Genomic DNA, 14,599 nt, shown 5'->3' with positions numbered 1-14,599 from the left:
AAGGGAGAACTAGAAGTCAAGATTCACCAAATACAGATATGGAATGTACATTCTGGTCAGTAAAAGTCAGTGAATCTGAGTCATCCCTTTTCACTTTGTCATTGAATTGACTGTTATATAAAATTATAAATAACCTTATGACGTCTGGAATTTAGCTGGATGCTATATAGGAATTGTAGTCCCAGCAGCTTGTGTGGAATAGCTGCAGAATACAAAATAATAAAATAAAATAGCTGTAGTTACAAAGACAGACACTTTCATAGCGTTCTAATGACAGCAGAGTGCAAAGGAGGAAAGAACTGAACAATTCGAGACAATGTCAAAAACCTAAAGTCAAGGAGTGACCCTCCCAAACCTGTTTAATACTGTTTGACACAACCTCTTATTTAGTATCACTTGTCAGCGTTGCAAAACATTTTCCAGTCGTCTTGAGATTCTTGTCATCCTGAAGCAGCATCTCTGCTGCAGCATTTTTTGGCCAACAAATCAGAGAAGTGACTAAGAAAATGCGTCAGTGCTATTGCTAGTCAAAAAGAAAATCGTCAAGGAAGACATTTAAAAAATAATTTCAGAATTTCAAGGCTTGCACTGCTTTTGATGGCAGAGTTATAGAGGTAGCGATCATTCACCTTGCTCTCGCTTTGGGTAACTTTGTATTAGATGTCTGACAGATTCTGTCTCTAAAATCAATCCAGAAAGCTCAGGATGAGCATGTGCTGTGCTGACACGGTTAATCTGCACAGGCCAGAAGTGCCTTTTTTCATGGTTTGTCTATAATTTACTTTCCTGTAATGTAGTACAACATTCTCCTCTTTTCCTAATTTCACGTTCTTTTATTACAAATAATTCGTAAAAGCAAATAAATTTCTATTCTCAGTTGCATGTTTCAAGCTATTAAAAAGGCCATGGAGTCCTGTAGGAGAACACCTCACTTTGTGCAGTGTGTGCATGCATGTACAGATTTATTTATGCATATGTGGTTTGCATGCAGCAGTGGCTGGGCAGAGGTTCATGCCATTGCCATGAGAGATTTCTTGGTGCAAACACTGTCAATCAAGGAGTCTGATTATTCCCCATATTTTTGGAGTCAAACTCAGAAGACCTCAGCTTGACTTGCTGATGAAGTCCTGCTTGGCTTCTCCATTCTGAGTCTCAAAATATTAATGGCGTGATGTAGAAGCCATTTAAATAATCCATGGCTGTTCTCTGTTGTGTAAATGTGAGGCCTGTTCCACACCATGAGTGTCCTCAGATATTTCCTCTTTCTCTACCACTATTTCTGTGTCATGGGATCAAGGGTTTTCCGCTATCCTTTATTTTTTCCTCCCCTCATACCCAGGCAGCACAGGACTTGAGGTAAAGCACTGCCTGAAGTGGATGAGGCCAAGATGGAAACACTTGGAATAACTGTTGCCACTGTATATATGCAGATTCTTTGTATTTGCAGATACAAGAGGTCTTGGTAGATGAGTAAGTTTTAGATAAAATTATTTCCATTACACCCAACCATAGTTTCAACTGTTTTAAATGCAGATTGGATTGTAGTGTTGTTTGCTTGAAAACTCTGGGAACAGTCAATAACAAGGAAATACTTCTATTCCCTCCTCTCTTCTCTTCAGGGATTATTTAGTACTTAGTGTCTCAGAAGCTTAATAGAAATCTTCCTTACCATAAATTTTAATAGGGCAGAACTCTAAAATATAAAAATGCCAATATACGTTTTCTAAATATTTAACAAGATTCTCTTGCTCAATTATTTAGATCACATCCAGAGTTCCCTTGAAACAAATTTAAAGTTTTACATGGGTTTAACAAAGTACACAAACACAGTTTGTGTACTGACACTGCTGAATACAGAAAAAAATTCAGTCAAACTTCCAAATTAAAATTTAAGGATTTCCGGATTTTCAGTGATGTACTAAATCACATAAAAGTACTAGAAATTACAAAGAGATACTGGAAATGTTTTATTAATGTTTTTGCTTTTCTTTACCAACGATTTTTGTTTTCTTCTTTCTTGTATCAAACACATCTTTTTGTGCTGCAGTTTTGCTGACAGCTCTTGAAATTTAAAAGGAAAATTTAATCTGGGCCTGTGTACATTGGCAATTATAGATCACAGACTTAATCTCAGAATATTTTACTCTTTGCAAGAGAATATTTTACTGTTTGCAAATCACTGTATTTGGGAACAAACCTATGATTTCTCTATAATTAAAGGAGCAGTCTGGAGGAGGCCCTCATTTGTTCTTGCTTCCAAAGAAAGCTGTGAACAGGGATCTTTCCTTGTGAAACTTGGTCCCAGTGACCAGGGCCACTCAAAAATGTAGGTCCCTCTGGTCACAGTGTAAACCTGATCTTGAGCTGGAAAAGGCCTGACTGTTCCTGCCACTGATTCCTTCTTCTGCTCTGGAGAAGCAAATATGGCCCAGATCCTCACTATTTTTACTTTCATCCCTGTGCTCCATTGCAGCTCTCGAGCAGAGTTTAATGGCAATCTTTACAGCCCTTGTCAGAACTCATAAAACAATAGGAGAAAAATTATCAGGGGGATAAGTGTCTGGCATGGGGCAATTTTGCTTCCTTGCTAGAGAAGGAGAATCCAGGACATTTAAAAATATAAACCAATTCCTAACAGTTATTTTTCACTTTAAGACAGTAAGGCAGCTTGTAAAGCCCATCAAATGCCTGATGTGAGCTCTAATGAGTTTTAACCTTGCTTTTTGCACAAAAAGCTTTGCAGACTTCCTGTGCTCATTGAAAAATGTGGTATTTTCTGATGCACAGATTGTTTCAAAACCACTCTATAAAATCCCTGTGGACACAAACACTGCTGATATTCATGCACTAGCATTTGAATCTTCCTAGAAAGGCAGTTTTTTAGCTCAATTTTTTACTTCCTGCTATATTCAGGAGGTGAGTTAATCTGTGACTGCATCAACATGAGGCTACCATCACGAAAATGTCGTTTATTCTTAGTGGCCCAGAGTTTTCCAATGTCCTCATAGAATTCAGATGAGATAGAATTGCTTTATTCCCCCTGATCAGGTATTCTGGAAAGAGAGGTGGACCTGAGCACAATGTCACACATTTAAAACACCAACACACTGATTTAGTACTTACTGACAACTTGGGCGCTCACAATAATCCTGTTTTAAGATGCTGTCTAGAACATTGAAACAGTGTTTGGAAAGTCAGTCTTCCAGCAGCTGCAGTGACAAAGTTCAGGATTAAACTAACACACAGTATGAGAAATTTCTTTTCAAGGAGCTGGGTGCTGGAGGAATCAGCCATGTCTTTGTCCTTTTTCATCTTCAAGGTGCTGGTTATGTGATTTTACACAGCATGGGTAAATTACGTGCAATGATGGATTTAAATGTAAGGTATAAACATACATTGAAAAGGCTGCTGCCTGTTCACAGAAGCTTGGTTTAAAGGAGGAAAGCCAACTTTCCTTCTGCTAGTGGCAAACCCTCTCCACGTGTGAACCCCATGTCATGTTCCACTCTATGGAACTGGGAGGAGCTCTTTTGAAGATAGAGGGTCAGGAATGAAATTAAGTCAAACGAAATAAATATTATATCTGAGAACCATTTATTTGTAACAGAAAAAAACAAAACAAAAAGGAGTTACCATGTAAAGAGGCCTAGAACGGACATCGTAAGAGGGAGAAAAATAAGAGATAGTGGGAGAGGGAGAGAGGAGACAGAGGAAAGTTCCCAGAGGAGCTCGGCAGTGCCATGCGTGTCCCAAAGCGGGGCTGGGCCTGCTGCCAGCTGGGCACGGCTGAGGGCGAGATGCCTGTCCGGCTGAGGGAATCAGCCTCTCTGGCTAGGGGTGTCGGCCTGTCCGGCTGAGGGGAGCGGCGGCAGGGGCGGCAGCCTGGGCAGGCTGGCAGTGAGGATCGTGGCTGTGGGCTGGCTTGGAGAGGGGCTGGCTTGGGCACAGGTGGCTCAGGCACGGATGGAGCAGGCAGGGCCCTGGTCAGGGACACAGGGAGGCAGGACAGATGCGAGGGCGAGCAAGAGTCAGAGAGGGCCAGAGAGCCAAAAGGGAGACTGGGGCTGGGGCAAAACGCGTACGACTCAAAAAGCCCCGACTCAAAAGCAAGTTTCGACAAGCAAGTCTCAAAAACCCCTCGAATCACAAAGCTGCAAAAGCACAGCCCCAAGCCCAAACCCACACTCATAAAGCAAGTTGGAAAAGCCCCCATGGCCTGTGGCAGTTACTTTTATCCCCCTGCTCTCCAAGGGTTGCCTGCTGACCAGAGCACACTGGCCCAGTCCAGCCTCCCCCTGCAGCCCATCGGCCGAGACATCTGCCACTGACTGCAGAGTGTCCCTGGTGTGCAGTGTCCCTGGTGTCCCCTGCTGACTGCCTGTCCCGTGCCAGACATGAGCTGGCTGCCAGGCACAGTCTCTCCAGAGACAAGGCTTTCCTCCATCTTCTCCTCAGGGCCTCTTGGCTATGGCACATGTGGAAGCCCTTCCCCTCAGGCCTCTGACAGCCAGGGTTGAGATGAATAAATGGGCTCCTCACACCCTACAAGTGGGTTGTCTGGGGATGGGTAACAGCATGGAAGGAAGGTGAATCCTCATCAGGGATGGAGAGAGATGGCGGAGGAGCACTTGGAGTACAGGTGTGTTCATATGTATGACTGCTGCTGTGATGGTCATGAACAAATTCAGATTATGCTTTGCTTTCTGGATAAATTGCCCTCTCAGAGTGAGAGGGGATCTTTTCCAGCTGAAGGGAAATTGTGGAGGTAAGCTCAGGGAAACTGTTCCTTGTAGGACCCAGACTTCTGCCTTGCTGGGCCTCACTGTCTATTTGCGGGAGGAGTAGGGGCACCCAATTCAGACCCAGTTCACTGTAGTATTAGCTAATTCATCTTAGATGCTATAATTTGTGCATTGGCAGGGTGATTTAGTCCTGTGCTCACTGGGACTGCTCTCCATGTCTCCCACTGTAACAAATTCACTCTTGAGGTCATCTGTTTAATCCTCAGTGTTAAGACAGACAAGGAGAAATTTCAGTGTAAGGTGGGAAGTGGAGCATTGCTTTGTATGAAGAAATATAGGCCCTGGTTACTATAGTTATGTTGCATTAATTATTGAAAATACCTTGAAATACCACATAGGATGAGTCCCTAGAGAACTGTGTGGTGCAACTCATTACTGGGCTGGTCCTGTGCAGGTTTAAGGGACATAAAGGAGCCTGTTTGCTTAGGGATGAAATGTAAACCCTTCTCCAGTGAATAGGAAAAGCTGTAAGATACCCCTTGCAGTGCTACTCATGGGCTGGGAGTGTGTGTAGGAAATCATAGAATGATTTCTGTTGGAAAAGACTTCTGAGATCATAGAGTCCAACTGTTAAACTAGCTTTGCCAAACCCACGACTAAAACATGTCCCCAAATGCTGCATCTACACATCTTCTAAATCTCTCTGGGGCGGTGACTCCACCACTGACCTGGGCAGCCTGTTCAATGCTTGACAAGCCTTTTGATGAAGAAACTTTTCCTGATATCCAATCTAAACCTCCCCTGGGTGCAACTTGAGGAAATTTCTTTTTGTCCTAGAACCGTATTGTAGAAAGATTTGAGTTTGAAGGGGCTTTAAATCTCATTCTGTTCAACCTCCTGCCGTGGCAGAGACACCTTCCACTATCCCAGGCTGCTCCAAGCCCTGTCCAGCCTGGCTTTGGGCACTTCCTGGGATCCAGGGGCAGCCACAGCTTCTCTGGGAAACCTGTGCTAGTGGCTTAGCACTCTCATAGGGAAGAATTTTTTTGTAATACTAAAATCTAAGCCTGCTCTCTGTCATTTTGAATAAAGAGATGCATCCCTACACATCCTGGTATCCCCTTCTTCAGCTTGCACAGAGGAGATGGCAGTTACCTGCTGTTCAGAGAGCTTGAGGAGGTTTAATTTTGTAATTATTATAATTTGGGGCCTTGAGTTGTGTAATCCTTTATTAATATTAAACATTATAAAAATCAGGTGTAGAAATGCTAATGTATAAAGCTTCAATTAAAGGAGCAAATATAGCATTGTGAAAATTTCAGTACAAAAAAAAACCCGGCTCTCATCTACTTTTTTGATTTTGACACTTGTAGCAGTGATCACTTTTCTTTTTTCCTTACTCATTAACTATTTTACTTATTACTAAACCACTGTGAAATTTTTATTTTTCCCTTTTGAGAAGCAGATTATTTTCCCATCAGGAAGAAATGAGAACCATATAAGGTTTATTCTAAGAACTGTTGAAAAAAGAGACAAGGAAAAAAATCTAGACCAGTAAGAAAGCCATGAGGCTTACCATCACCAATAAAATTTTACCTCGTATATAAAAGTGTATGTGTGTCTCTTGGGTCAAATCCAATGCACTCTTTGTGCTTTATTAGTTCTTTGATGTCAAAGGGACCAACTCTAGCTGTTGAAAATAAGGTGAGAATTATAATTTACTGCTTCCAGAAGCTCCATCAATTCTGTATATCCCTGGGCAAGTCGGATATTTTGAGACACCTGGAAGACCAATAACCACCCTCTATTTTCAGTGCTGGCCAATCTGAGTGTATAACCTGTGCAAACGATACCCAAGGACTCCTCCTGTTGAGTATCTGTTCTGCTCGGTTGCTATTCACTTCCAACTACTTGTAATATTATAGATTTATTCTGGATGTGAGTGCAAGTTGCAAGACAATATATTGATTCAGAATACCTGGTAATAGAACAGTAATTGCTTTGTTTTAAAATTAAGTGACCATACTCATTTTAGAATCTCTAGTATTTCATCATTTCTAGTGGTATCATGATATGAAGTAGAAGAGACTCCACAGCCAATTACCCTCACAGAAACAATAATCCATGTTGTATTTCACAAACAAATGACAATCAAGAAAGCTGCTCTTACTTGTCAGAAATGCATCTGATTTGAATGAATGATCCCTTTTCAGTGAAAGACGAAAAAAAGAATATGTAGCTTTTGAATTATTTGTAGATACTTACATATCTTAATGGAAACTATTTTTGCTTTTGTTCATATAAATGTGCTTCAATTTTATGCTAAGCAAATAAAGCAGCTTGGAATTAGGTATATTCTATAGTTTTTTTATGAATACAAATGCAATATAAAAGCATAGTCTTCAGTAAATAATAGGTTTTTCACTCCATTACCATATTTAACAAGTAGAGGGAAAAAAAAGCACTGCTTCCAGTCCTGAGTTACGCTGTTCTGCTGGAAATGGGGTCTGATGCATTTTTCTGCTTTCAAAGATTAAATTCCCTGTGGCACACAAACTGCATATTTTCTGAATTGTGGCCTAATTTGCATTTTTAAAACATCTGTTTATGAATATCTTTGTGATAATAATTACTATTTACAAAGTTTTAATCAGGAGAGGGAAATTTTTAAATGAAGAATACTGGAGGGAACAGATTTTAACCTTCTGGTCATTATTGCCACAATTTATTCTTCTTTAGTCTGCCAGTTCATTTCCCCCCATCCCTACTTATTTTGTCTCCATTTTAATCACACTTCTTTTCTCATTTTTCTCCTGTTACCAGTGGTGGCATGAAAACCCAGGGCTGAAGCTCCTGTTTTACATGGTAAACAAGACCTTGTTTGAGAGGGGATGAGTGGAAGGGTTTACTGGGGTGGGGGGGTTGCTTTTAAGAAGATTAATTTCTTTAATAAAATTGGAGGAGCACAGGGACCTGATGTGACTGCTGGAACAAGGTAGGCATGTACTGAGTAAGGAATTGTCAGTGGTAGTGTTGCTGTTTACAATTACTTGGTCAGAATCCTGCCAGCTACTTCAGAACATCTAAATGAGAAAAACCCACATCCTACAGCCATACAGAGCATCAGAAAAATCTAATAACGGGGCTTGTCCTTCAAAGCAAGAAACAATAACTAAGCAGCTTTAAGTGTTTTTCTTCTCCGGCTTCTCAGCTAGGAGAGGACTTTATAAAAGATGCCCTGAGCCAGTTGTGCACAAACAAGTGGAAAATCTCATTAGATTTTAACACCTTGAAGGAGCTGTGTTTTTTTATAGTATAACCATTTTCCTTTCAGACCCCCCAGCACGTTAATCAATTAAGCACCACAGTCCTGACACTGATTCATAAAAATGTTAGCATAAAGTGGTTCTGCAGTGCAGAAAACATATCTTCAAAAATGATGGAAAGGGAGTTTTGTCTATGTGAGAATCAGTCCCAGGGTTATATGACACTCCCTTGATTTGCTGCACAGTTTTTGGATTTGCGGACACAGGATCTGAGATTTCTGGAAGTGATAATGAGAAAAACAAGAGGAAAAGTCTTTGGCTTTTTTAACCATGATGGGAAGAAAGGTGACCTTGTCTTAATCCTCCTCTCCCCCTCTTCACTCCCAACAATTTTGCTAACACTGGCCGATTAACGTAAGGTAAAATATTGTCACAGCCAAGAAGCTGGAAATTTAGCGTGTTACTTAGCTGAGAAAAATAGGCTACTGCTCTGTCCTTATTGGGGAAAAAAACCAAAACGTGGAGTCTTTAAGTTTGCCATGTCAAGATGGGTGACTTGGATAGAAAGCTTAATGAAAATTCTGTAAATTTCAGATGAGGTCAAGTCTCTGTTCTCTTTCTCTTTTTACACAAAGGCAAATGTACTAATCCTCATCTCTGCCTGTCTTGTACATTGTTATAGCTCATTCAAGTGAGTAGCACTGCTGCAAAAAGCTCTCCATCCATCCTAATTAAGACAGGCTGCACAAAACATCATTAGGTGGAACAAAGCAAAGCAGTACTTGCAATGCTGTCTGTAACTCCATTACATAGCTTGAGTCCTTTAGCCATCAATTACCTTGGAGTAAAGCACTTGAGGCCGACAAGCCCTTTGTGGTGGTGATGAAGGTGCTGTAATCCCGAGCTATTACATTATCACAGGATTTTTGCTAAATAGAAATAACTAAAGTAGAGTAAAATTTATGTGCTAAGATTTTTTTCTTTTAACTCATGCTGTATGGTTGCTCTACTGCACCAAGCAGATTTGTTGGATAATGTGTGGTAGCTCACAGAACAACAATAACATTAACAACATAAACATTTTATTTTTTCAGAGGAGAAAGAATGGAAAAGTTTTGATTCACCTTTCCATGTGTGGGAACTCATTTCAAGGTTGTGGACTTTGGCCCAGTAGTGTTTCAATTTGAAAAGTAACTCAGAGGTGGCCAAGAATTTCCTTCCCTTATAATTATGTAATTGAAAAGTATATTCCCAGTTTTTCTTTTTTTCCTTTTTGTTGTTGTTGTTTCCTCTTTTTTTCCAATGAGGCAAATTGAGTGCAATTGAAATATTTTCTGCTTCACACATCTGAAGCATTTTGGGTTTTTTAATTATGCATTTATTTGCATCCACATGGGAATTCAGATTTAAAGGAATACTTTATTACTTTTTCTTCTTCAGTTGAAAAAAATGCTAACACAAACTTTTAAAATTATGTGCACTGGTTTCCAGCAGCACAGACTCATTTCTGACCTGCACATTGGGCTCTATGACTGCAGCAGAATGAAGGAATTCCCCCACAGCTGCTCCTCTCTGGCACTGAAGGGCATCCATGGCTGGCTGGTGACTGAAGGAGATAAACAATTTCAGAATTTTCAAACTTAATACTGTCTGGAAACCCAGAAGAAAATGTAGATAGATGGCTTAAGTTTTTACTTCTTATCTAAGAAAGAAATATTAAAATATTGGCATTTTGTTGGAAACTGGGAAATTGCACAGCTCAGCAGGAGAGGAGCAGCAGTCACACCACAACCCCCTCACAGGAGAGGTCAGTACTGGTAGCTACCAGCGTTGGTAGCTCTCACCTCCCATCCACTTTTACAGACTGTCATATTTGTCTGCAGAAAAGAATCACCTGAAAGGCTCAGCAGCATCATCACTCCCATATTTCCTCTTCCATTCTGTGTTTCTTGGGATGAGCATCATGAAGTTGCCTGCCTGTTTTTGTTTTTTTCTGGTTACCACAGCTGTGGCAGCACAAAACCCTAGGCAAGGCAAGGCAAAACAGTTTTAAGGTCTCTCCAGGAGAAGATGAGTACCCAACATGGCACACCTATGTGTTATCCACTCCTCGGTCTTTTTGTTGTTTGTTCTGCTGCTTCTGGAGCAGAGTTCCACTCGTGGCAGCCTTCCTCTGCAATCTAATACAGCGTCCTTCAGCCCCTCTTGTCATGAGACAACGGGGAGCCTTGTCTGCACTTAGCAGAATCAAGCATTTCTAGAGAAAGAAAGAACCCCCCTGATGACAGAAGGAAGATCTAGCAGGAGAAATAATTTGAGATAGCAGTGGAAAGAGGAGGAGGAGCACAAAGAGGAAAGATAAAGGCAAAGGAAGAAACAGGATCAAAATAGAGGGGAGATGACAAGGGGAGAGAGAACAGAAGTGAGGGAGAGAAGAGAAATGCTGCAGCAGCATCGGGAGACTAAAAAATGCTCAGCCTTGATAGATTCAGGGTTCAACTTTCCTTTAGCAATGTATGGAACAGTATGTACAGATGGAGTTTTAGTATCTACATGTAACAAAGCAACCACTTTTATCCATTATTTAAACACAAGGTGTCAAGATTGACAACGCAGCTTTGCCCAGTACAAGGACAGATGTCTTGTTTCCTTTGGGGGAGAAAGACTACATTTCCTTTGCTGTGTCTGCACGTGTCTCCTGCAGCTGCACGTTGCAGAAATAATGCAGGACCAGATGCACAAGCTCTGTCACACAGGCCCTGCAATCAAGTCCTGCCTGCTCACATATGCCCAAGAAAAGATAGATATTCCTTTGAAAGCAACAGGCAGGTTGAGTATCTGCCTTTTCATAATACCTTTAAGATTAAGAACATAAGTGGTGCTATAGTCTTTGTCTTTTAAGATGTCATTTAACTTTCCCAAGCAGCTGATTACACATTAGGAACTGGAGGACAGGAGGGTGCTTTTTGTCTTATCTCTGTGATTTATGGTTGAGCTCTCAAGCCATTGGATTCAGACACCTGAAACCCTCACTCATCTCACCAGCTCTAAAGCAAAAAGTGCTTCTGGTTTTGATTTATTCTAGAAATAAACATTTTTTATTATGAAGTACAAATTTACTATAATGGTTTTCAGATCCCTACGGAGAAGCTTTTCCAGCCTGCTACACATATTGATAATGTAATACAATATATTTTCCCTTATGGCTTTGAAGTGCAGGTCTCAAAAACTCAACTTGAAAAAATCAGTTTGAAACTTGCAAGTCACTCTGTGGAGGTGATTTGTGTTGTAATGCCTGCAGACTGTGCTGTCTGTATTGGATGGAAAACAGCCCCTCAATATTAGCAAAGCTGAGACAAGGAGCATCCAATGCTTTGTTTCATAAATGTTTTGTTCCTTTTTGGAGGATCATTTGTTTTATATCTGCTTCCCTATGGTGACTGGCATGGCACTGTGTGATTCATCACAATAGGACATGACAAGAAACACACCTCAAAGATACAATATTGTTATCAGAAAAAGAGGGGCCATTTTGGCATTAAGAAAATTTAAGGACAAAGTCTATAGGTATAAATGCTTGTAGCTCTCATTGGAATTAAATGTCACTTCTTTTCAGATAAGAAGTGAAGAATGGAAGAGCTTTAAATTGTCAGTGAAAAGACATGACAAGGTTTATCAGGATCTGCTGAGTGAAGTCACCTCCCTGAGACCTGTGGGTGCCATCAGCCTCACTGAGGGAATTGGTAGTGGGACTGTGCTTCAGCTCTGCACAGAGCCAGCATGGACACACCTCTTCCCCCCTGACAGTTCAGGTAGAATTCAGAGATCTTCTTTCCAGAGCTTGTGTTCAATAGGGCATCACAGAGGGGCTGGAGCACTGCTCCTGTGAATGCAGGCTGAGAGGGTTGAGTTGTTCAGCCTGGAGAAGAGAAGGCTTCAGGGAAACCTTATGGCACCTTCCAGTATCTAAAGGTGCTACAAGAGACCTGGAGAGGGACTTTTGATAAGGGCATGAAGTGATAGAACAAGGAGGAATGGCTTTAAACTGAAAGAGGCTAGGTTTAGATCACATAAGGGGAAGAAATTCTTCCCTGTGAGAGTGGTGAGGCGCTGGAACAGTTGCTCAGGGAAACTGTGGATACTCTATCTCTGGAAGTATTCAAGGCTAGGTTCACTGGTGCTTGGAGCAACCTGATCTGGTGGGTGGCATCCCTGTGCATGGCAGGGAGTTGGAGCTAGGTGATCTTTAAGGTCCCTTCCAGTGCAAACCACTCTGTGATAGTCTAAATACTCTCTGTTTCCCCACCATCCCTGTCTGCTCCATGACTCTGGGAATGGCCACCTTCTGCAGTCTGTCATGGAGGCCCAAGGTGCAGCTGAGAAGTTGAGTTTGCAAAACAAAGTCAGTACCCACAAGGTACCTCATGGGACTCAGGTGTGGGCTGAGGAAAGGAGGAATGTGCCTGGGATCTGGGGAGCACCCCTGGAGCCATGGCACTGCAGGGCATCCCTGCTGCCCAGGGTATGGCTGCACTGTCTGGAAAAGCATCCACTTTCCAGAAATGCAGAGGTTTTCAGCACCATTAATTTGCTTTGCTTTCAGTGGAGTTTCCTCAAAAGGAGAGCTAAGAAGTTGGCAAACCTTCAAGACATTCCAGGAAATACAGCATGTTTCTAATTAATATCATTTAAGTATCTGAGAAACTTAAAAGAACTTCCATGCCAGTGCAGCCATTTCAGAGGCCTTTGGGGGATAGAGGGTGGCTTTAGCCCCAACTCCTGCTGTACATTTTTAGTCACCTTTTTGCTGGAGGTTCTCAATATCAGCTTCCCTTTTGCTGCTTTGAAAGCCCACAAAGTTACTGGCAGTATTTATCTTTTTTGTCTCAGTCACTTTTATTAGATCTTCTGTAAATTCTCCCTATAGAAAGAACATTTTCCAGAACATATTTGGGAAGCAGACAAAGAAGTACTGGGATATTTCTGTGAAAACACACTTGGCAGCACCGAGCCAGGCCAGTGGCCAGGAGCTGGCCAGGGACAAGGGAGCACATCAATCCCACTGCTGCTGGGGAAGAAACCTTGGCATCAAGCACTACAGGCTGTTGTTAATCAATTAAATGCCTACAGCAGAAAGAGAAATATTTCTGAAAGTTAACTCAAACTGGGATTCAGTCCATCAGCGTTTGGATTCAAAATACCTGGATATTTTTTTTTTTTAAATTTTTTTTCTGTATTCCAATGCTTTCCTGCTGTTCTCCTTGCTGTATCAGTCTAAACAGGTGAGTGTTTGTTTTTGGTCTGTTTCCTAAGCATGATGAGGAGCTGAGCTGAGTTTCTCTCCTCACACTTTGTCTCCACAGGCAGCTGCAGAGAACAGGAGCGGCCTGAATGCTCAGTGCCTCTCTCTCCCTTCCTTACATTTATTGCTGCTCTTTACTGGAGCTGTGAAAGGCATCAGGGCTTTAGCAGTCCCCAAAGTGCATCTCCTGAAATGGAGGTGCTCTGGATGGGAATGCTGTGAAGCAGCATGCATAGAGGAATGCACTGAGGGCAGGAGCTGGGGCAAGTGGTTAATGGGAACCATTTCAGCGAGTTGATGCTGAGGCTTCACTTTGGGAATTGCAAGAGGTGTGGGATGTTTCAGCAGTACCAACTAGAAAAGTCACCATTCCTCAACAGCTGCCACATAGTGGTACCAGAGATATCCAGCATTTCCTATTGCACAGGCAGGAAATCCTGGCATGTCACAAGTAACCCTATCCCTGGAGTCAGAGCAGGGGGCAAGTGCAGGGTGATGAAGCCCTGGGTAGGGGCTCACTTGGCAATCAGACACATGGAAACCAACTCTGACTCTTTGAAATTACAAGGAAAGGAAAGGAAAGGAAAGGAAAGGAAAGGAAAGGAAAGGAAAGGAAAGGAAAGGAAAGGAAAGGAAAGGAAAGGAAAGGAAAGGAAAGGAAAGGAAAGGAAAGGAAAGGAAAGGAAAGGAAAGGAAAGGAAAGGAAAGGAAAGGAAAGGAAAGGAAAGGAAAGGAAAGGAAAGGAAAGGAAAGGGGAAAGGAGGAAGGTTATTAAGCTTAATTTGTCTTTTGAGAACAGCAATCTTCAGTATTAACTTTCCAAATAGGGCCATGACCCACATACTGGTTTCTGAACGCTGCTCCCTTACTATAAATGCAGAAGCAGTGCAATAACCACACTGTGAACTACCCATTTTACACTCAGCCTGTCTGGGTTCAGCTTTTTGATACAAAACACTATTAATCACAGTGTCAGAGCTGAAGAACCCTGTGTCTCTAAACGTTTTACAGAAGGAAGTTTCCCATGGGTGTCAAGGCTGTCATGTAAATCTTTTGGAACAGAGCATCTCCATCCTCTGCAGTGGTTCCTGGCTATGTCAGAGTCTTTTCCAAACTGCAAGTTGCTCTGTGATCGAGAGAACCACACAACACAGGGCTGGTTCCCCTCACATTTTTTGCATGGCCTGAGCTAGGAATTGGTCCCAGCCCCAGAAAGGGAGTCAAACCAACCAAGCTTTCCAATAATTTCAAGAGGATCTGGGATTCCAGTGCTAAGATATTGAAAATGA

Source organism: Passer domesticus, chromosome 7, assembly GCF_036417665.1.
Source record: "Passer domesticus isolate bPasDom1 chromosome 7, bPasDom1.hap1, whole genome shotgun sequence".
Classification (NCBI taxonomy): domain Eukaryota; kingdom Metazoa; phylum Chordata; class Aves; order Passeriformes; family Passeridae; genus Passer; species Passer domesticus.
The sequence above is the reverse complement of the archived record's forward strand: the minus strand, read 5'-3'. Positions refer to the sequence as shown.